At 36.9% G+C, this 21,245-nt stretch overlaps 2 long non-coding RNA genes across 4 annotated transcripts in view; one reads left to right on the top strand and one right to left on the bottom strand.

Annotated features, from left to right (window-relative positions):
* LOC140003126 (uncharacterized) overlaps window positions 1-21,245 on the top strand; it is a 59,897-nt gene that overhangs the window by 11,994 nt on the left and 26,658 nt on the right. Inside the window, exons 3-5 of one of the 2 annotated variants that reach the window (XR_011811133.1) lie at window positions 17,494-17,591; window positions 17,979-18,088; window positions 19,547-19,768. This is a non-coding gene — a long non-coding RNA (uncharacterized lncRNA). The remainder of the gene's footprint in view (window positions 1-17,493; window positions 17,592-17,978; window positions 18,089-19,546; window positions 19,769-21,245) is intronic. The other variant, XR_011811132.1, reaches the window with a different exon arrangement.
* Window positions 17,806-21,245, bottom strand: part of LOC110353205 (uncharacterized) — a 92,981-nt gene continuing 89,541 nt past the window's right edge. For both annotated transcript variants that reach the window (XR_002403424.4, XR_005267635.2), the window contains one exon: window positions 17,806-20,833. This is a non-coding gene — a long non-coding RNA (uncharacterized lncRNA). The remainder of the gene's footprint in view (window positions 20,834-21,245) is intronic.

Raw genomic sequence — 21,245 nt, 5'->3', positions numbered from 1 at the left:
CAGGAGGGACACCTAGTTATCTAGTTTCTATTACACCAGTTTGAGCTGTATTATTATAATAGGCTATTCAATTTTGTCCAGTCACTTTTATATTTAGCAGAATAATTTATAGTTTGCTAGAGCACATTTTTGCAAAAAATCATTTGATCATGATTTAAATACTGAGATACCACTCCACTTAGCTTTTTCGTGGTCTATCATGTTCCTTTGTATAGTAAGCACCATTTAACATTTGTCTCACTTCAGCCTGCAGTCCTTCATTCTTACTATAGCTTTATAATATTATACTTTCTTCTGCAGTGTCGGCTTCTTCTAAGTCCCTCCTTTTTCTTAAAATTATCCAAATTAGGCTTTCTACAGTTCTTACCCTGGGCATTTTCTTCACTGCTAGTATAATCTTGGTAGTTCTGTTCTTGTCTTCTGCCTCTCAATATTTTGTAACTAAGTAATATTAAAACTGTATCCAGGATTCTACTAATGCCATCTTGCAGATAATATACAAACCTCTCTATATCTAGCTTGTAGTTTCATGGACAACACTAGGCTCTTTGCCTCAGTACTGATCTAGGAACTCACAATCAGATGCTCCTTCACAGCAACAACCTCCTTCACCAGAAGCCCCAGTTTTTAAACCAGAGTTCTCCATTCCCTCACCTTGTTCCTAACTAGAAAATGCATCACTTGGTTGAAGAATTCTTGCACATTTTGTTTTAGAAGACTACATCAGCAAGTGATATAGATGACTCCAAAGGATTGCCCTGTTGTCATACATATTTCCCTGTATGTTGGTCTTTTTACCATCATGTATTTCATTAGCAGTTACAGTTCTGAGATGCAGGTTTGACTTGTGATTTTGTCAGTTATTCCATCACTGTCAGAATGTCTAAATAATGATATATATACTAACATGTTTTTGTTAGTTTTAACATAGTAAAGTCATATGGAATTAGAAAGATTGGAGATAAAGTACTAGGAGGCTGTGAGCTCTCTTGATTCAATTAACAGGTGAGGAACACAACCAGCTATTGTTTTTCTGGTTCTGTGCATTGTCATATTAATAAAATTGTTTAATTTGAGGGTCTGCAAGGCCCTTCTTTCAGTATCTGCTATACTTTGCTCATTTTGACAATGTATTTGTTTCACATTTGCATCTGAGTACATAATAATCACTTCCTTCTCTGAGTTCCGCTTTTATAAATAAGCAGAAAAAGAAGTTTTGCTTGATTGAAGCAGAATTTTTCTTCAGTAAAGTACTTTCAGTACTCAGGAGAAAAATAGCAATGTTTCTCTATATGCCCTGATTTTCTGTTACAAGCAGATAATTTGCTTATTTAAATGTAACATTTGAAAGACAACATGCAAGTAATAAACCTGTAACAATAACGTAATTGTGAAATTCCTTTCTGGAGTAATTAGGGTAGAATTAAAAGAAAAAAATAGGGGGTGTCAATCTCCTCTAGGGCCACTCTCATGTCTCATTTAAATAAAGAGTAAATAATGCAGTACAGAAATCTGCACCATTTAGATTTATGCTTAACGTATGTTAACATAAAAATTCCTATATTGCTCAATGGCTAGAAATAACACACACCAACTCTGCTGTTTCACAAAAGTCAATCTGTGTATGGGTTCCCAATAGGCCAGTCACCATCCCTACCTTTCCCTGCCCCTTTTCTTCTATAAGTGCCACTGCACATAGCCACGATGTCAGTGAAATTTGCTGAAAAAGTTTTTTCCTTATTTTTGGCACAATTATTTCTCTGATGGATCCATGGGTTGTGATCTAGTCCGCTCAGCAATAACACGACCAGTACAGCAAATGCAGGGGAGCAGTAGCAGCACCTAGCTCAGGAAATGAAGGATCACCTTTTGGCAGTGCAATGTCGAGTCAATGCATAAGCTACGGCTTACTGTGACATTACATTTGTAAGGAAGTAAAAAATGATCCATTTTTTAAAGGGAATAGCAAAGCTATCTCCTGCATAACAAAAATGCAGGTGAGTTAAAAGAAGAAAGATTAATTTTATTTAAACCTGCTTGTAGACTCCCAATGAAAGAGGCTATAAAAACTCATATGTTCCACCACAAAGAATTTCTTCCAAGCAGTGCACTCTAGAAGTACAATATGAAGAAAGATGTACTCACTTTACAAACTAAACAACATAATCCACCTTCGAACAACACTGTCCCTGTCTCCATGGACACCACTCTGCACAGTGCCATCCCACACGATGGCCAGCCTGAAGTACGTACAAGAACAAAGGCAAGAGCAACTTCTAACCTCAATGCATTATCAAAACCATATACCCTACTTTCATCCAAGGCATCACCTTCAGCTGCCTGTGTTTCCTCTAAATCTCGTAAACAAATTTATGCATCAAAACTGCATTCTGCTCATGACTCTGGCAAGAAAAATATCTACTCGCTTGCACCATATAACCTCTTGTGTACCAAAGACATATGATAATACCACTAACATTGGGACAAAAAATGAAGGCTTTACTCATTTGTACCATAAATTCATAACTGGTGTCCAGTACCCTTCATCAAAATCACAGCTACTTTAATATCAACAGCATCTAACAAAAAAAAATAATATATATATATATATGCTGATTTAATTGGGATAGAGCTAATTTCATTCATAGTAGCTCATGGTACCATGTAAAGGGACTAGAAAACTAGACTCATTAAAAGCAACTGAGGGAATTGGGGTTGTTTAGTCTGGAGAAGAGGCTAAGGGGAGGCATCATTGCAGTCTACCACTACCTGAAAGGTTGCAGCAAGGAAGGAGTTGGTCACTTTTCTCAGGTGAGAAGTGATAGGGCACAAGGAAACAGCCTCAAGGTTGGACATTAGGAAGAATTTCTTCACAGAAAGGTTGGTTGAGCATTGGAATGGACTTCCCAGGGAAGAGGTGGAATCCCTATTCCTAGAGGTATTTCAGAGATGCATGGACAAGGCACTAAGGGAAATAGTTTAGTGATGAGGTCAGGTTAATGAATGGTCTTAATGATCTCAAAGTTTTCTTCCAACATTAATGATTCTGTGAGTCTATGATTTTGGTTTTGGAACAAAATAGTGCTGATAACCCACCAAGATTTTAATTGTTGCTAAGGAGTTGTTACACAGATAAAGGACTTGTCTGCTTCTGGTGCTGCCATGCCAGCAAAGAGGCTGCAGGTGCACAAGGAGCTGGGAGGCAGGACAGCTGACCCAAGCGGACCAAAAGGATGTCCCATAGCATGTGGCGTATGCTCAACAATAAAACCAGGGGGAAATGGCCAGGGGCCTGCCATCACTCAGGGATTGGCTAGGCGTCAGTCAGTAATTGTGTTTTGCATCACTTGTTTTGTTTTCCTTTGGCTATGGTTTGTTTGTTTGCTCGTTTTTCTTTTTTATTAAAACATCCTCATCTCAACCAATGAGTTTCCTAACTTTCGCACTTCCAATTCTCTTCCAACCCACCCCAATGGGAGTGGGAGAAGTGAGCAGCTGTGTGGTGCTTAGCTGCCTACTGGGGTTAAACCACAACAAAAGGATATAATGCCTACTCAGTATATAGAAAATCATAGCCTAATTTATTCATCTTTTTAAACATGAAGGGTGTAAAGAAATCCATGATACATAAGCAAGTACTCAGAAAACGCATTTTCTCTGAAGAAAATACCAGTCGCATCACCTTCGCCAACCAAAAGATGACATATGACCTTTCTACACTAAAACTATTCTTGACTGACCAAAACACCTGGTTGTCACAAAATATCCCAAAATTTAGACAGAAAATCATGAAATAAGCTAACACTACATAAAGATCACACTCTGAAAACAGTTTCCCTCAAACTCTACCACCCTCTAAACAGTAACTTGCCAAACTCAGCATCAGAAATGAATGAACAGATTTGGGAACAAAAGCAGAGAATTAATAAATGTGTGTTGTGAAATATTGGGATCTTTGCAAGCCAGTGAGGAACCATAAACATGCAAGTAAATTTGAGCACAGTGTATTGGTACCTGTGAACCTTAACTGGTCTAGCATTTTGAGCAAAAAATAATTTATTGTCATATTTAATGCTAATAACGAAAGTGAGAATTACCTTAACAAATTGTAAACACACTGGTGCCAAGACAAACCAGCTTAAGCATTCCAGATTTTGCTGTAAAATTCCTAACTTGAAAATCCAGCATGAAACTGTCTCTGATGCAATCAAAACATTTCAGACAATCTTGTCACACTGTTGACATGTGCAAACCATATCTTGCTTAAGTTTATGTGGCTAATTTCATTAATGTTTTTTGTACACACATAAAAGCCTACTGTTCTTGTACAGTATTAGTCTAAAATGCCACAGAGTAAGCAACATAAAGATCACAGCACAAGTTGTGTCATTGCTAAGACAAACAGTGGTAGGATGGTAGAAATGTAAGAAATACCTACATATTTTTAACTGTCAGCTTTATTAACCACAGTGGGATGGGTCAGCATTACAATAAATCAACATAGCTAACAGGTTGATTAACCTCCTCTTAGATATCAAATCCTAATCATGCCAGATCCTTTTTTTGAAGTAGTTAATTCAGTAAAACATGATTTTCCTCATTACAATGTTCACCTTTATCCATGAATGAACTTCTGTCAGACTTTTGGCTCTTGATGTTTTAGATAGTTGTCTTCATTAAATTTAGTTATGTTTCATCAAATATCTCCCTCAGATGTATTAAAGGACTACAGGAAAGCACTGCTAAAGAAATGTTCTGAGGATAATGTAGTTAATTTCTGGAAGTCACTGAATGTGAAAATTATGATTTATGAATATTAGATAGCATGAAATAATACCCAGGAAGCTAGATATTGACCATACAATTCTTCTTTGACTATGCAGATAAGACTGCAAAGAACTTGATGATATTACAATGGCTTACTGGCCTTGCTGACATGGAAATTGAAAATAGCTAAGAATGAGCGCAGTGTGGCAATTTACAACTGAATTATAAATATCAAAATTACTCAAATCTTTGCTGTACTAAAAGAAAAGCAAAAAGGAGAAAGCAAAGATATAACAAAAAATGTTAGAAAAGGTTTTTACAGAGCTCAACAGATAGTGCAGATATGGTTCTGTGATACTTCTGGCATGCAAGTACTTTCTTCAACAGCAGTAGGTGGCATTCGCAAGTTTGTATGGTATGTAACAAGATCTAGTGTAAAATTTGCCCAAGCTGTTATCAGAAAAACAGAAAGATTTTTTTCCTTTGAAAAACATCTTCAGATAGATACTATCCAGAAAAGCATTATTATTCATCGCTTAGACGAAGAGGCCATGAGATGACATACATTCTATAAGATTTGCATTACAGAAACCATGTAGTTCAGTTCAAATGCATATTTTTTCATGGCCCTGTAGGTCAATTATTTGCTTGCAAATACCATGCAGATGTATAAACACTGAGAAATAACCTTCCAGTTATATGTGCAAATTGAAAAAAATCTTATAGATATTATAAAAATGTTAATAACTTAATATTTTCAGGGAAGAAGATATTTCTTCAGCTCCTGTTTTGTGCATAAGACAACTTTTTATACACTGTTAAGAATCCACAGCTTTTTCAGATGATTAATATGAAGACAGAACACAAATCACATTATGATTATAGTACACTGTTGTATGAAAACACATATGTAGGATTTGATTATGACTCTGAGATATCCTATTTCTCTACACAAAATATCTGAATCACTTTCAAAATTTTTGAAAATGACAGTTATTCACAAAAAGACAAATTTGTCATAGCATATACAGTAAGAGGAAAGTATTATTTTGATGTTAATGAGCAGAAAGTCATGCTGATTTATTATACTAAGTTTACCAAAATATCCAGTTATTGAGATTCAACTCATCAATATGTGATGGTATAGCCAACACAAAGTGGCCTTTATGAGCCTTCTTACACATGCATCTTTCCCAAAAGTTATAGCCTATAAAGCCTCTAAATCCCCCTCTGAAGCCAGAAGATGTAGGTTTCAACATACACTTAGATCAATGTGCCTACAACGTTCCCTCATTAAAGTTACTCCTAGACAGCTCAAGACTCCTTGGAAAGTTTCAAGTGAAAAGTGTCATACAAGTGAAAAGAACTATCATCATTCTAAGTAAAATCTAATCACTGACACAACTTAAATGACCATTCTTGTCCTGAGCAACGTATAAACACGTGAACTAAAAGAAAACTCAAGTTACTTGCATCTAATTGCAGTATTTTATTGAAACTTTTATCATCTGGAATCCATATGGGTCACACTGTCTTAATAAACAACAACACATTTTATTTTGGTTTACTGAAAATTAACAGGGCATTTGGGAAAATACTATTATTGTAAAAGCCTGTTTCACATTTGTTTGGCAATACTAGGGCTATATAAGTGGAAAACAAGAGAACCATTTTTTTCCCTCTGTTGCTGATATTAGGAGAAAACAATGCAGCTGGTAACATTAATGATACTCTATATCCTCAACAAAGATGAAAGAGGTCAAACAAAGTTGTAATGGGCTTAAACATATGAAACAGCCATACTGGATTGATTAGCTTAGTATCCAGACACAGTAAACCCTTTTTTTTTTTTTTCAAACAATATTCCATGCTACAGTCTAGTAGGTCTGCTATGTCTCAACGCTTTGTATGAAACAGTGAGACAGTTTTCTTAATATAGTGAGCCCTACAGCAAAATGCAATGAAGGGCCATTTCTGTTTCAGCCTGCCAGACTTGGGGAGAAACAGGAAGTGAGGAGAGCAGACTGAATATGCAGCTTCTATCACAGTACTATACTGGCTACTCTGTTGCGACAGTACTGATAGCACTCTTATACTACAGTCCTGTTTTCAGAAGTTTACAATTAAAACTCCATTACAAAAATGTCTTCATGGCAAAAAAAAATAATAATAATAATAAATATGTAGCAAACAAGCTCATTCCAAAAGGGATTTATATTTTAATTAGAGAAAAATCAGTTCAGCTGTCTTCTTGGAGAGTCAGAAGGTTTGGCTAAGAAGACAAACAAAACCAGATTTTTGGTGGTTTCTGTAGTTCTTTTGTTCTTCTCAAGGAATCAGTATCATGTCAATGTAATAACTATATTGTAATAAGATCCATACCAAGAAATGAGGATTTCATTTGACAACTGATCAACAATGCCTTTAAACATAGTTAAGATTATTCCTCTGTAACCCTGTAATCCAGACCCCTGTCTGTGATTATTTGCATTTAACAACAAAAACAATCAAAATCTATCATTCTGGAACTTAGATTTTCAGTTTTCTTGACCATTTTAAGACGCTCATGGCCTTGCTGTTCTCACTGGTCATTACTTAGTACTGCAGATGCTAGAAGGCACAAAAACTCAGTCAAGCTTTCCTTTAAAATCACAGAATTTTTTAACACTGGGTCACTACAGTACAGGATTCCATAACTGACCAATTAACTTGAGGATGATTTTTAAAAGAGTGATATTCAACATACTGCAAAATCCAGAAGAACAATGCCAGGATTTTTTCTTATACTATACAATCAGCTCTGTTCTTGAGACCCTTCCCCTTATCCTGTAAGGAAAATTCACATAGGTAACTACACTGATGTCAACAGGACTGGTATTAAAATTAAAAATATTTTGTATGATTCCGGAAACCATTTGCTGGAACTCAAGACAAGAGTAGGACATGAAAAATATAGGTAACTAAATGTTCACTTTCACCCTTTTTTACCAATACCCATTCCATGTCTATAGAATAATTTGGGAGGTATGTGCCTACATTCCCACCCATTTAAAGACCCTCTTCTGAGACTATTGAGAATAGAATTAATTCATCTGAGAAACATACTGGCATTCAACTTACCACAGTGAATATGCTCCATGACCTCTTCAAAAGGCCCAATGATCAGAAAGGCATGTATTCCATGGTACCCTATGAAAAGCAGACTTTTCCAATGGAAACTTTTCAGTAGCTATAAATTTCCACTAATCTTGCTTTAAATATTTATTTAATGCAGTTCTATACTAGATCAATTTGGTTTGGCAAAGAACTAACTGTTCTTCGACGTAACATAACACGTATATTAGAAGTAAAGCTATTCAAAGTGAGGAAAAAGTAATTTTCCTCCAACACAAAAGCAAAATAAGTAAAGAGATTTTAATAAAGGAATCAAAGAAATCACATCTACTTTAATAAATATTTAATAAATAACAAAATACAGCATCTCAGAAGTCAAAGTATTAGTGACTTTGGGTTCTACATCCATCACTCGTCCATTTGAGGAAAAAAAAAAAAAAAAGAAAAAAAAAAAAAGGAGGGCTGACATGGAGTTTAATCCTCTATAACATAAAGGAAAGTGAAACACATGAAAAAAATACCCTTGTAGCCCAGTGCTTAGGAAAAGCTTCATCTTATATTTCCTTTATTTACAAAATCGTTAAATATATTCATAAGAAAAGCTGACAAATTAAAACTAAAATGTTCAGAAATGAATGTTGATTAAGAAGTTTTAAGCTGGATTTTTTTCTTGTAATCCTTTTGTCATTTGTGCAATATGTGATCAAAGACTTTTCTCTTCCCCATTCCTCAAACTTTAAGTAAATATGTGGGCTTAAAAGAGAAATACATATAATTCATAGCAGAAAAGAAAGTTCTACTTGCTACATCATATAATTAAGACTGAAGTATTAGAGGTGGTATTGAGGGGTACAGAGTCCCATTTTCTAAACAAAGAAATGATTACTTTTTTCCAAAGACTTGAAAACAATCCCCAAACCATTCCTCTCTGTGCATCTATATGTGCCAACTTCTCATCACATTCATTAATTTTATTAGCCAGCATGTCTCCCATCTGCTTAAGAATGAGCAGAGGGGAACAAATTAATCCATTTGCTCTACTCGGGTGCTGTTCTGCCTGAAGCCCACCTGAGCTGTGCCACCACAACAGTCCAGTGTTCAGCAGGGACCAAGGAGAGTTCACACACACAACCCACCGCTGTGCTTCTCCATTCAGCCACGCTTAGCACCCAGGCCGTGAAGGCATTCATAAGCCTTAAGGGCCCCGATCAGTGCCCTGCCCTGCCCATGGATCCTGGCCCCATTTTGGCCCAGCCCTGGGTCTTACATCCCTGCCCCCACAACACCGCAGCAGTGCCACTGCCTGACAACAGACCCCACTGACTCTGACCTATGAACCTACCTGAGATATTCCTGGCTGCCCCAGCCTGTCCTGCTCCATGGCTGGGATGGTGGGACGGGCCCTGGCTGCTAGACCCTGTCTTGCCACCCCCAGGCAGCCCCCACAGCTTCTGGTTCCCCAGCCCCAATGGCACCCAGTAACTACACAGCACAGGACAGATCCTGCCAGTGCAGAGACAGATAGTTTGCTTCCTGACATCAACAGAGCAGTTGGCCCCGCAGTAGCATTTGGCCTGAGCAGGAGTCAGTAGGAATTAGCAGTCATGAATCCCCCCTTCCACACAAACCTGAGAGAACAAGTAGCATTTATTTGGGGTTTTCCTTGACCAGAAAATAGAAAGTTAAGGAAAGCTGAGGAAACCGTCCTTGGAGCAGCACTAGAAGCCAGAGAGAACTAGAACTCCGGGAGTTCTAGTTCTAGTCCCTCTCAGGGACTCTAGAACTAGAACTCAGGGAGTTCTGCTCGGTTGGATGAATTTCTCTGTGGGAAGACAAATGGGATTTACCTCAGCTGGCATGTGGTCCACGTCCAACTGCACAGATGTCTCTCCAAACACCAGAACAGAGGCAAGACAACACCTGTTTGGAATCAAGCATCAAGCACAGCATTGCTAGTCAGTCAAGGGAAGGTCATTATCCCACTCTACTCTGCCCTGGTGTGGCCTCACCTGAGTACCGTGTACAGTTCTAGGCACCACAGTCCAAAAAAGATGTGAAATTATTGGACAGTGTCCAGAAAAGGGTTACAAAGATGATGAAGGGCCAGAGGGGAAAACGTATGAGGAGCAGCTTAGGTCACTTGGCCTGTTCAGCCCGGAAAAGACGAGGCTGAGGTGAGACCTCATCACGGCCTGCAGCTTCCTCAGGAGGGGGAGTGGAGGGGCAGGCATCAATCTATTCTATTTAGAGACCAGTGGTAGGTACTGAGGGAATGGAGTCAAGCTGCGACAGGGGAGGGTCAGGCTGGACATCAGGAAGAGGTTCTTCACTGAGAGGGTTGTTGCACACTGGAGCAGGCTCCCCAGGGATGTAGTCATGGTCCCAAGCCTGTCGGAGTTTAAGAAATGTTTGGACTGTGCTCTTTGTCATATGGTCTGAATTTTTGGGTTAGACCTGTGTGGACACAGGAGTTGGACTCAATAACCCATACCCTTCCAACTAGGGATATGATTCCAACTATGATTCTATGAAAAAATGAAACACCATAACTAGTGGCATGTTAGACCCACCACTCCCTTTTTGAGATAATTATTTCACTTTTACATTACTGGAGTCCTCATCTGCTCTGAACAGGCTCCCCTTCTACTTCTCCCATACCAACAACCTAACTCCTACTTTGACCATCACACAAAATGTTTCAGAAAATCAGCAACACATAACAACTGGAGAGAGGGTTATCAGCAAAACAAGCTGAAAAACAGAGCTTACAGAGCATGACAAGGCAGGGCTCAGGAGCAGGGTAATAAATCTAAGAGTCACTAATGTCCAAATGCTAGATCAGATCAACAAGGTCTGGAAGAAAAGGAAAGAGAGGTGTACCAGGGCAGAATTTAGTGAGTAACTCCATGTTGCTTGTCACGGCAGATCCTATGACTGTTCCCATGGACAATTGGACAATTCTAAATGTCATAAGTAGCTATAAGACCAAGATGAGAGCAAAAGCCCTGAAGTCCCACTAGGAAAAGGCATTTCAGATCTTAGAAGAAGCAATTTCAGTCAGGCAAAAGGGCTGGACACCACAGTCTGAAGGTGAGCCAGAATGGATCCAGGTTCAATTACCAGAGAGGAGTTTGAGCTGTGAACTTCATGCCCAGTGAGTTTGGAATTGCATCTTAAAAGAGAAGCAACAGTGATAATTAGGAAGATAGAAGAGGGACTTTATATTTATTTTAAGAATGCAGGAGAGCAGACTGTGCCTACTTTATGACAGGGAACAATCCAAAATAAAGCAAGGGCTCTGGAGGAAGAAGGCTGACCAACACTGAGGCAAGAGAGATTAGAAGGTAAGAATGAATGGAATCTATCTTTGAAAGAGGAACTACAGATGAATGAATGAATAAATTAAAAACAAAGAAATCTCAGAATTAGCGGTAAGGTGGAAGAAAAAACACTGCAGAAATATTTCACATCTGTCTTCAACATAAAACTATACAGACTCGTTACAGACAGAATATTTTTAAAAACTTTGCATTGTGTCAACTCTAATTGAGTGGCAGTGAAGGTAACGATAACCAAAGAGATAGTAAACCTTAAAAAAAAGGGGGTGGGGGGGGAGGAGCAAAAATAATTAAAAAAAAAAAAAAAAAGAAAAGAAAAGATAAAATTTCTTTTTAATTACAGTGGATTCCTAGTGTCACCACTATGCAACCTTCTCCTTAATCTTTACCAGCAGTGTAATAATAAACTACAAGAGTATCAATAGATCTCTACTGTGCTTCCAGCCTTCACTCTTCCTGCTCATCATTGCAAGCTGGAAGAAATCTTGAAACAGATCATTATAGCTGAAACATTTCACCATGTTATTCTTTTAGCCCTCCCTTTTTCACTTTAAAAAATATTTTTCCTCTAGATTGTAACATAGTCAAAACGTCTGCAACATGCATGTATTCTTCTTGCTGCTGAAAGGAGCTGAATGTTTTCTCACTTTCAGCTTGTACAGATTTGTACTTAGCTCTTATTTTCTCCCTGAAGTGACATTAGCTTTGTCTGCATTTACCAACCAGCCAGCCAACTCCTGAATTCTCAGTATCTCCATCTCAGGCAACAGCTCACACCATGCCTTTTGCAACAGCTCTGCATTAACCTGTTTTTCTGCAGAATGCTGATTCAGAAATTTGCTCTGTGAGCATCTTCCTGAGATTCCTAATTATCTGTGCTGGAGAAGTCACTCAAAGTGTGGACCTGTAAGTCCCAGAGAAAACCAGGCCACTCCCCTTTCAGTCCACTGGAAAACTTCTCTTGTGAAGTTCAAAATAAACAGCCCAGAGTAAAAAGGCATTTTTTGAGTTATGACTGAAATACATTGTTTAGCTTGTTTGTTTAATACTCCTGAAGAATAAGATATGAAAATTCAGCTAAACTGAGACTGGCAATTTTCATAATCCTCCATGAGTATTTTAAATTTATCACAGTCAGACACTGGGAATGTTAGTATATATTTCACATCAAATAAAAAACAACAGAAACATGACTCATTTTGCAAGTAGAAGAAATGCCAACCATTTTTTCTTCAATGAAAAGAGCTGTAATTCTGGGGAAGCAAGAAGGTATATGAAAAGTCAAAGATTCAAGAACAGTAACAAAATGGCACCAAAGGTTATAATAAATAAGAAGAAAATTTTAAAGTAAGCAAGCTACAATACCACCAGTTCTGACAGAGAAATATTGCAATGGCAGTTAATCTACTGAAAAAGTCTCCTCCCCTTGAGACTAATGAAAATTACAAAGCTGGGTCATTTCACACAAGATTTACTATGAAAAGCAGCCATGGCAGGTGAATGCTAAAGTTATTCTTCAAGATCTCTTTTCACCCATCATCGCTAAGGAAACCTCTGTCTGCTATCCCTATCCCTGCTAACACAGCACCTTTTATAGACTTCCAGTTCGCTCCATTTTTCTCTGTAAATAGAGCAGGCTTTTATAATCCCAGACACATTGGTAGGGACTCCGCAAGAACCTGGTAGGCCAAAGACAAAGCTTCTAAATTGTTCTTGGATGAACTACGTTTCTTAGCTGCTGCTAATGTTTTCTGAGCCTCTGATTAATCTTCTTTAAGCAAAACTGCAGTCAGCACTTGTACCTCAAGGGCAGCAATCTCTGTTAATGCACTCTTTCAAGAGACCTATTATCAACTTGAAATCTCAAATGGCAGACCCTCTCCCTGAGTAGCTCACATTACTTTTGGCCTTTCAGACTCTAAGGGTGTGGTTTGATGATCAATTTAAATTGATCTAACTGTGGACCACTGCCAAACAGACAATCCTACTTCTGTGCCTAGCAGGCTATGCAATGAGTTAGTGTAACTGAGTATCTCTTGTTCGCTGGGATAGTTTTTAGTCAGATCATTTACCAGACCAAGTCACGGCATGACAACAAACAGAATGGCACTAGAGAAGAGGCAGAAACAGACAGCTGGCAATACGGTCAGCACATGCAGCCCAGACTGGGATCTGCTTGAACTTACCATCAAACAGCACCCTACACTGGACATCTGGGTGGATTATTAATATGAGATGGAACAAAACATATTATAAACAGTGAAGTCTGTGTGCCTTCATTCCCAAGGGATCCTTAATAATTTCATAGCAGCTTTGAGCAAAACGGTAGTATTATGAACGGACAATGCAGAACTGGCTTTCGTTATACACTTCTTAGGTCACTATACAAAATGTTTTAAGAATCTGTCTTCCATGACAGCCCTAGAGTCTCTGCCCACAATACATAATCATGCCACAAATCACAACAAAGAGTATTCAAAAGGTCAGCTGTTTAAAATCTGTTTTGTTGGTTTCTTTATTCATATGGACATGCTCTCTTCTTTTTGCCTCACATCATTTTTTTCTTATTTTACCATAAAATGAAGTCGATGAAGTAAAAAAGCTTCACTCCATTTGCTACTTGGGATTTAGAATACTAGGGACTTATCACAAAGATAACGTGAAAGTTTTGCATTAGCTTTTCCCATAAACTCTTTAAGTTTACAAAAATTGTTCACCTATATCACCTATTTTTAATTGCTCATCCATAACACCTATTTTTAAGGAAATTAATAAATCATAGAATATATATTGTTTTATTCAGTAACTAGAACCCAGTTTTGTACCTATTAATTACATGAAAGTAAAATCTATCCATATTTTGTATTATTTATTTAGGATATAATATGGATTTTTCCCCTAATGCAACAAAAGATACGATAATTCGAGAAGTATTTGCATATGGAGTTAGCACATTGCCTGACTAGCCATCAACAGAAACAAGTAATAAAGCTCCAAGTGTTTAGTTAAATTTAATTTACAACTAAGCAAAACAGTGTTTATTGGAACAAAAAAGGTCATTAGTGTCTTACCAGGAAGCAATTAAATTCACAGATCAAACCCATTCATCAAATCACAAAACAGATGCTAAGCTTTACTGTAAGAAATCTAGAATCAATGGTGTATGTAACTATGTAAGTCTACAAACCACGCTGCACCTTCTGTGACCACAGAGAAATTGCTGAAAAACAAGATTTATTGCATACCGGATTTAGCTGTTATTCTCCAGCTCCAAATGTGCTCATCTTACTCATGTGGAGACTCAAAGCGAAGGCAATGAACCAACTGAGACTTGATTTCTATGATTTTAACATGAAAATTATTCTAATCCAAAGAATATATTTATCATGGTCTTGGTAAACTCTGCTCCAATTTCCATACTGAGTTCCACTTCAACAATATAATGGAAAACTCTACTGTCACTAGAAGAGGACTGAATTGAAAAAAAAAATAATAATAATAATAATAATAATCTAAATTGAGATTGGAAACCTGTAATTTACAATATCTCTCCAGCAGTGAATTGAAACACTAAGTCTTAGCCTCCTCAACTTCAAAAACTCTGGATACAGTTTAATTCTCTCTACAAATTTTAAATAAGTAGTGAAAAAATAGTTGCAAATAAAAGTGATGTGAGGTTGATACTAGAATTCTGTTTCTCTCTTTTAAAGCCTCACTGTTTCATAGAGGAGTTACAATCCATTGCTGAAAATCCTTGCTAATTAAGAGATTCTTGTGTCACAGATTTGGGAAATCTGTCTGTAAAAATCTTTATATCTCTGTTTAGAGATTTAAACAAACACTAAATATATGCCTATGTCAGCCTGCAAACATTGTTTCTTATATAGAGCTCAACAGTTGTCTTCCTGTCACCAATTTGTTCAGAAATTAGTGTCTTAGTGTAGATTGAACCGAGTCAGCAATGGTATGAGTAAGAACCAGAACTGGGAACCAGAACCAGAACCAGAACTGAGCTGCAGTGAAATAGCCCCAACCCATTTTGACAGAAGTAGAGCTGTTCAGAACTCTGGTGTATTTTTTTACAAGCCCAAATGCACTAATTTAGCTCCGGTTTGGCTGAGGTCCGGTTAATAAACCTCTCTGAAGAAGTTTCTGAATGGCTCTCTGGATATCAGGCCAAATCAGTGACAGGCATGCCAGAAGGAAACTTGGTTCATACAAAGCTTCTCAGGATCTATTTTCCAGCACTGGTACTCTCTGAATTCTTCCATTATCCAGTATATCCAAGACCCACACTACTCTGAGAAAAAGGGAACTGCATGAAAGGATAAAGAGATCCCAAAGAGGCAGTGTTTATACTGGGGGAAATTCTTTTAGTTGCTGGAGTGAACAGCCTATATTCTAAAGAAAGTTATTTGATTGCCCCTGCATTTATCATGCAAAGTATAAACATTACTAATGGTCATGAAGTTATGTGATAGCAACTGTCATTTCTATCCTTAGGGCAGCTCCTCTCGCCTAGTCAGCTCAAGTCTCGCCTAGCAAAGATTCCCTGCTGTTTTTCACAAATTTTTTTAAATGAATTGGGAGTTTGTTGAAGAATGCCCCTAAGCACATCAAGTGGGTATTCTCATTAGCAAATATCAAAGGGGAACTCCATACCCTCTGCAAACATCTTTTAACCAAGCACAGTATTAGTTACTGACTCAGAGAAAAGAGTAGAAGCTACCGAACTCTTAACATTACTACTATTTCATCTCAATTTTCTGTGAGTAATCCTCATCTATATTCTAACCCTGCAGGAGTGAGATTAACCAACAGGGCTACATGCACAATACACTTCAGTGTAATAGAAGGACACCTGACCTGCTATCAGATATCTGTGGGAATTAGCTTGGGCATCAAAAGTAGTCTAAACATGACAGTGTAAGTTCCATACAGGCTAATGTATTCCATTTCTTAGAAAAATTGATTAGACTATGCTAAACTCAGTGCTGTCACAGATAGACTGCTTCTGGTATGCAGTTTGGCTTGTTTAAAATAAACTTGGGTACTAAATTGTGCTGTGGAGCAAGACGAACAGATAATCTCATAGTTCAATTGCTGTCGATGTAATGAGAGATTCAATTTTAGATCACAAGATTTCAGTAACTTTTTAAATAACGGTCACTTTTTTTTCATTTTGTAATACTAGGAATTAATTTTGTTCTGTATTAATGCAATCTATAGAAAGCAGGTATCCTTACTAGCATATCTTGTTACTTGTGGAAGGAGATGATACAACAGAAGAAATTCCTTGCAGTAGCCTAACCTGGGTAATGATTCACTTGAACAAATGCAAGTGGTAAAGGAAGATGCTAGGGAAAAAATCAGCCACATAACTGCCTTGTACAGAACCTGTTTTTAACAATGTCGCCTGACAGGATAATTTTTTTCTAAATACTTTTTGATTTTTTTTACTCAATTCCATATGCTTTCCGTTTAGGACTTGCCAGATTTTCACACTGGTTTTGTAGCCAACAGACTCAATGAATGTTAACAAAAGATGCGTTAAGAAGAACATACTTTGTGTTGTTCTTTTAGAATGGTTATCAGATTTGCTTCTTCCTAAGGATTTTGGTGTTTTCTGCGTGCATCTGAAGCTTCTGAACTATTTTGTTCTATCTGTGGGAGCTCAGTCCTTTTGCTTATTGACTGTCATCTTGCATTTCAGCCCACTGATTGACAGAGCAACTAGAATGTACAAGCAGAAAATCAATAATGCAGGACCTCCAGACAGTCCACTGCTGATCTTAGAAGTAACTGGTTTACTGGTCGCAGTGCCAGTCACTGATCAGAAAATGTAAAACTAGCCAGCCATGAATAGAAACAATGTAAGAACAGATGCAGTGTTTCTTTGCATGAAAGATTTTTAATATTAGTTTCTTGTGTATAAATTCTGTAATGTTTTTCTCTAAAGGCAGACTAGGGAAAAAATGAATGGAAACAAACACCAAAAAAAAAGATGGGACAGGAGCAGGAAAGAAAGGTATCAAAAGCTCTGCAGATTTGTATGCACTTGTTTTTCCATCATCATACTAACCTTCACCACTCCTTAAGCTTTAGGGATTCTAAATGCAAATTTATTCTTTAGCATAACATTTCATTTGCTCCTGAATGAGTAACACTCCCATAGAAATGAAAGAATTCAGACTTCCAACTTGCAAGCTAGCATTTTACTGCTAATATGTTCTACCACCATTTACCTTCCAGTTTTATGGTATTCTAATTACAGTCCACAGGCATTCAGTGGTCTTCTACTACTTCAGCTGGAGTTCAACTTCAGGTGATCTCTACCTATTTGGACGTCCTGCTGAGTTATTGGTTATTAAGGTAATGCAACTTTACTCCAGTATAAAAATAACATAGAAATAAAATAATGAATAGCTTTCAAGGAGAGGAAAAGACTTCCCTCGCTCAAATGCATCTCCTTTAATAACAGTTCTCCAATTTGAATGTTCTTTACTTTCTGTTAATTAAAGAAATCTGTAGCACTTCATTGTGAACAAAAATTCTTTTTTATTAAATATTGAAGCACAGTGGTAGATGCAGAAACAGTTTTTCGATCTTCTGAGAAAAAGATATGTTTCTACAGACTAATAAGTACTAAGAAGCCATCAGTGCAAAGATTTCTCGATAGTTCTATTTTGTCCTCTTATTAGCTAAAGTAGCCAGTGACCTTGGTGTTAACAAAATGTTCTGCTTATGTATATTTGATAGGCAGGGAGAAGAACAAAAGGAACCAGAAGCTAACACTTTATTACTCAGAAAAAAACATCTCAAAGTACTACAGTAGCATTTCCTGACTTACCCTATAAAAGCCCTATAAGGTAAATGCATAAAAATGGTATACAGGAAATTGATTTTGGTGAATAAATTGCTGGCAAATAAGCATTTGGTAATACAGAACTCTGTTATTCAACAACATTTACAACTGAGAGTTGGCTAGGAACTTTCCAATGAAATGCGAGGGTTGTTTTTTTCTACGTCAAAGAATATCAGTAAGTCAAAACCAAAAGCATATACAGTTAGCTTTAAGAAGTTTGTTACTTTAAACATGTTTCAGATAGGCTGTCCTATTCCGACATTTTCAGAATGAAAATTTGGTTTACTTTTCAATTCAGAATACATCATGTTTAGAAATAAATGTTTTTAAAATAAAAATTAATTATATTCAGAAATTTTTAATACACAAAAATAAGAAAGGTCTAAAGGAAATGAAATAGTCTGCGCACATTAATCAGGGTTTTTATTGCATGTTGCTTGTCATTTCAACACCTTGTCTAAAATACTGCCCCAGTATAAGAATGTCATTCCTTGCTTATCTCACTTTAAAAATTACTTGAGATTTTTACATTGCCAAGGGTGATATGGGCATGCTCTTGGGCCCTATGAATCAGCCACGTTATATTGAAATTTGACTTTTTTTTTTTTTTTGAGAGTTTTCTGCTCGCAACATTTGTCCTTTACATTAAAATTTCCATTCTAGATCCTCAACTCTTTTTCAATAACCTAACAGTGGCAATCAATTTGACAGAGACGCAGCAAAGGAGTCATAGACCCATTCATGCTTACATCTAATCTGATCCTGTATTAGATTATCTTTAAAAATTGCATGCTTATCCAATTGCTTATTCATGCTTATTCAGTGCTGGTGACACAGTTACTGTGAGAAAAAGCTGAATCCAGACCTGTTTTTGTCATTGTCTTCTGCAAGCTTCCTAGGGTAGAAGTTAGCTTTAGTCAAGTTCACCTTTAATACTAAGAAAAGTATATAAGTACATGTAAAGTGCTTCTGGCAGAATTATTACTGGCTCTTGATTAAAAACTATCCTTTTTCTGAAAGCCGTACATACAGATGCTACTTTATACTAAGTGATGCATTTAATGTTTGTTCAGTTATGATAAATGTGCTTTATGTAGCATCTTTGACCACAGAAAGATCACTCAGAAGTTCAAAGACAAGCAAATGCTCACTCTGCTTCCACCATAGTCACTGACTAGAATATGTCAATTTTTATAGCTAAAAGATTAAAAACTTGAGTGCATTTGCACCAGTTCGTAGCATGTGTTGCTTTTACTGCAGTTGAGTAGCAATACAAAATTACTTGTTTTTGTTAATTACACACTCATCAAAACTAGTTTAGCTGCAGTTACCACAGAGCTCAGCATGAATTCATATATCCCTGAGACATACACAGGTGTCTCCTCAAGGCTGCAATACAGTTATGCTGCTTACAGTGAATTTCATGATCTTTTTTCTTATCTTGTATTATCTTTTATTGTAGTGCCATGTACTGGAGCTGCACAGCTGTAAAGTGTGTGGCACTGCTGGATTTATCCAACTATCCATCAGAGTTAAGAGATAGCTCTCAAGTCTCAAGGGTCTGAGGTACCTTGCCAGGGAGTGAGAACCCTGCTTCTACTGTTTCAGAAAAAAAAAGTCCACTGGACTACGTTTTTGGAAGAGGAGAAGAAAATAAAGATTATCTCCAAATTTCATGTTTCAAGTAAGAAAATATCTTGCATATTTAGACACCATTGTTTGACCTTTCCTAAATATGTTAGTCTCTCTTTGTGACAGCTGGATTATTCAAAGGATTTAAGCTTGCTTCTCTCAAGAGGGCTTAAAATGTAAATTTGGTTCAGTGTTTTCCTGACAGAATCATTTAAATATTTGAGTAAAAAAGGTGACAAGAATAATGTTTTTCTGAAGACAACTATTCATCTATGTCCAATTTAAACTTCAGTCTTTTTAAAATACTGAACACATCTATAGACCTTTATGGAAACAATATACTGACTGATTCTATTTTTTTTTCTTTCTTATAGAACAATACATACTTTAATATTGACCAAGAGTTGAATGCTCTAAGTTAAAATTATCTTGAGGCTGAAATTCAAAATACAGTGTAACATAATGCAATTGAAACTACCTTCAAATCTATGAAACAAGATCTATGATAACTGCTAAGAGTTAAGAATATTGTAAAGAAATGCCACAAAATCCACAATCAAGGAAAAATTAACCATCCTTAGAGGAAAGAGACCTACAGGAGAAGTAAAGGCAAGTATAAAAATAAATAATGAAACCAAAAAAAGGGAACACTGATAGCAATTAATATAAATTAGGAGCCAGGAGACTGCTAGAATGCTTGAGGCTAACATCAGTGAGAAATCAATGGCCAGCACAATTAAGGACAATAAGGATTTTTCAAAGTACATTAGCAACAAAATGCATTCCAACAGTAGTATTAGTACAGTAATAGATTAATATAGTAGGATGGTCATTAAAATCCAGGCAACACAAAAAGGCCCCCTAGTTCCACTCTGAATTTGGGAGAATTCCAATATAAGTTGATACCATCAAGAAAATACACTACGATATAGAAGTTATTTAAGGAAATAATACGAAGTAGTTACCATGCTAATACTTTTTTTTTTTCTTTTTTTTTTTCTTCCATCTTCCCCCCTCTAACCCCCCCCCCCAGAACAGCACAGGTAGAAAACTCAAATCTAAGAAACAGAGAAAAGCTTCTTCTGTTGTTGATGGCTCATGAAACTCAGGGAACTACCTAGGAAAAAAAATATGAATACAGTATTAGTTTTTATATATCTTTAAAAATTCAGCAGCATGACCTAAATGGATGACTGGATATGACCTCAATCATAGTTACAGGTAATGGTAGAGCTGCTTGTTTGTCAGAAGAGTTTAATGGAAGGTTCAAGATTTATTAATTGATAGATCTCAAAACACAACTGTAGATGGAGAGTCTTCATTGTATCTGTGTTCCTACCAAGCAACAAATCTATGAACAAGTAATTATAAGATATCTTTGCCTATTTCTGTCTAGCAGACAGAGGTATAATGCGTTCCAAAGCTGGAAGCTGAGGAAAGACAAATAATTCAAAATAAAGTGCAGATTTCAACTACCAGGTAAAAAATAAATAAATATGGGATAGCAACCTTCCACCACTGATGTTGGA

The sequence above is a fragment of the Anas platyrhynchos genome, chromosome 8, assembly GCF_047663525.1.
Source record: "Anas platyrhynchos isolate ZD024472 breed Pekin duck chromosome 8, IASCAAS_PekinDuck_T2T, whole genome shotgun sequence".
In the NCBI taxonomy this organism is placed as follows: domain Eukaryota; kingdom Metazoa; phylum Chordata; class Aves; order Anseriformes; family Anatidae; genus Anas; species Anas platyrhynchos.
The sequence above is the reverse complement of the archived record's forward strand: the minus strand, read 5'-3'. Positions and strand labels throughout refer to the sequence as shown.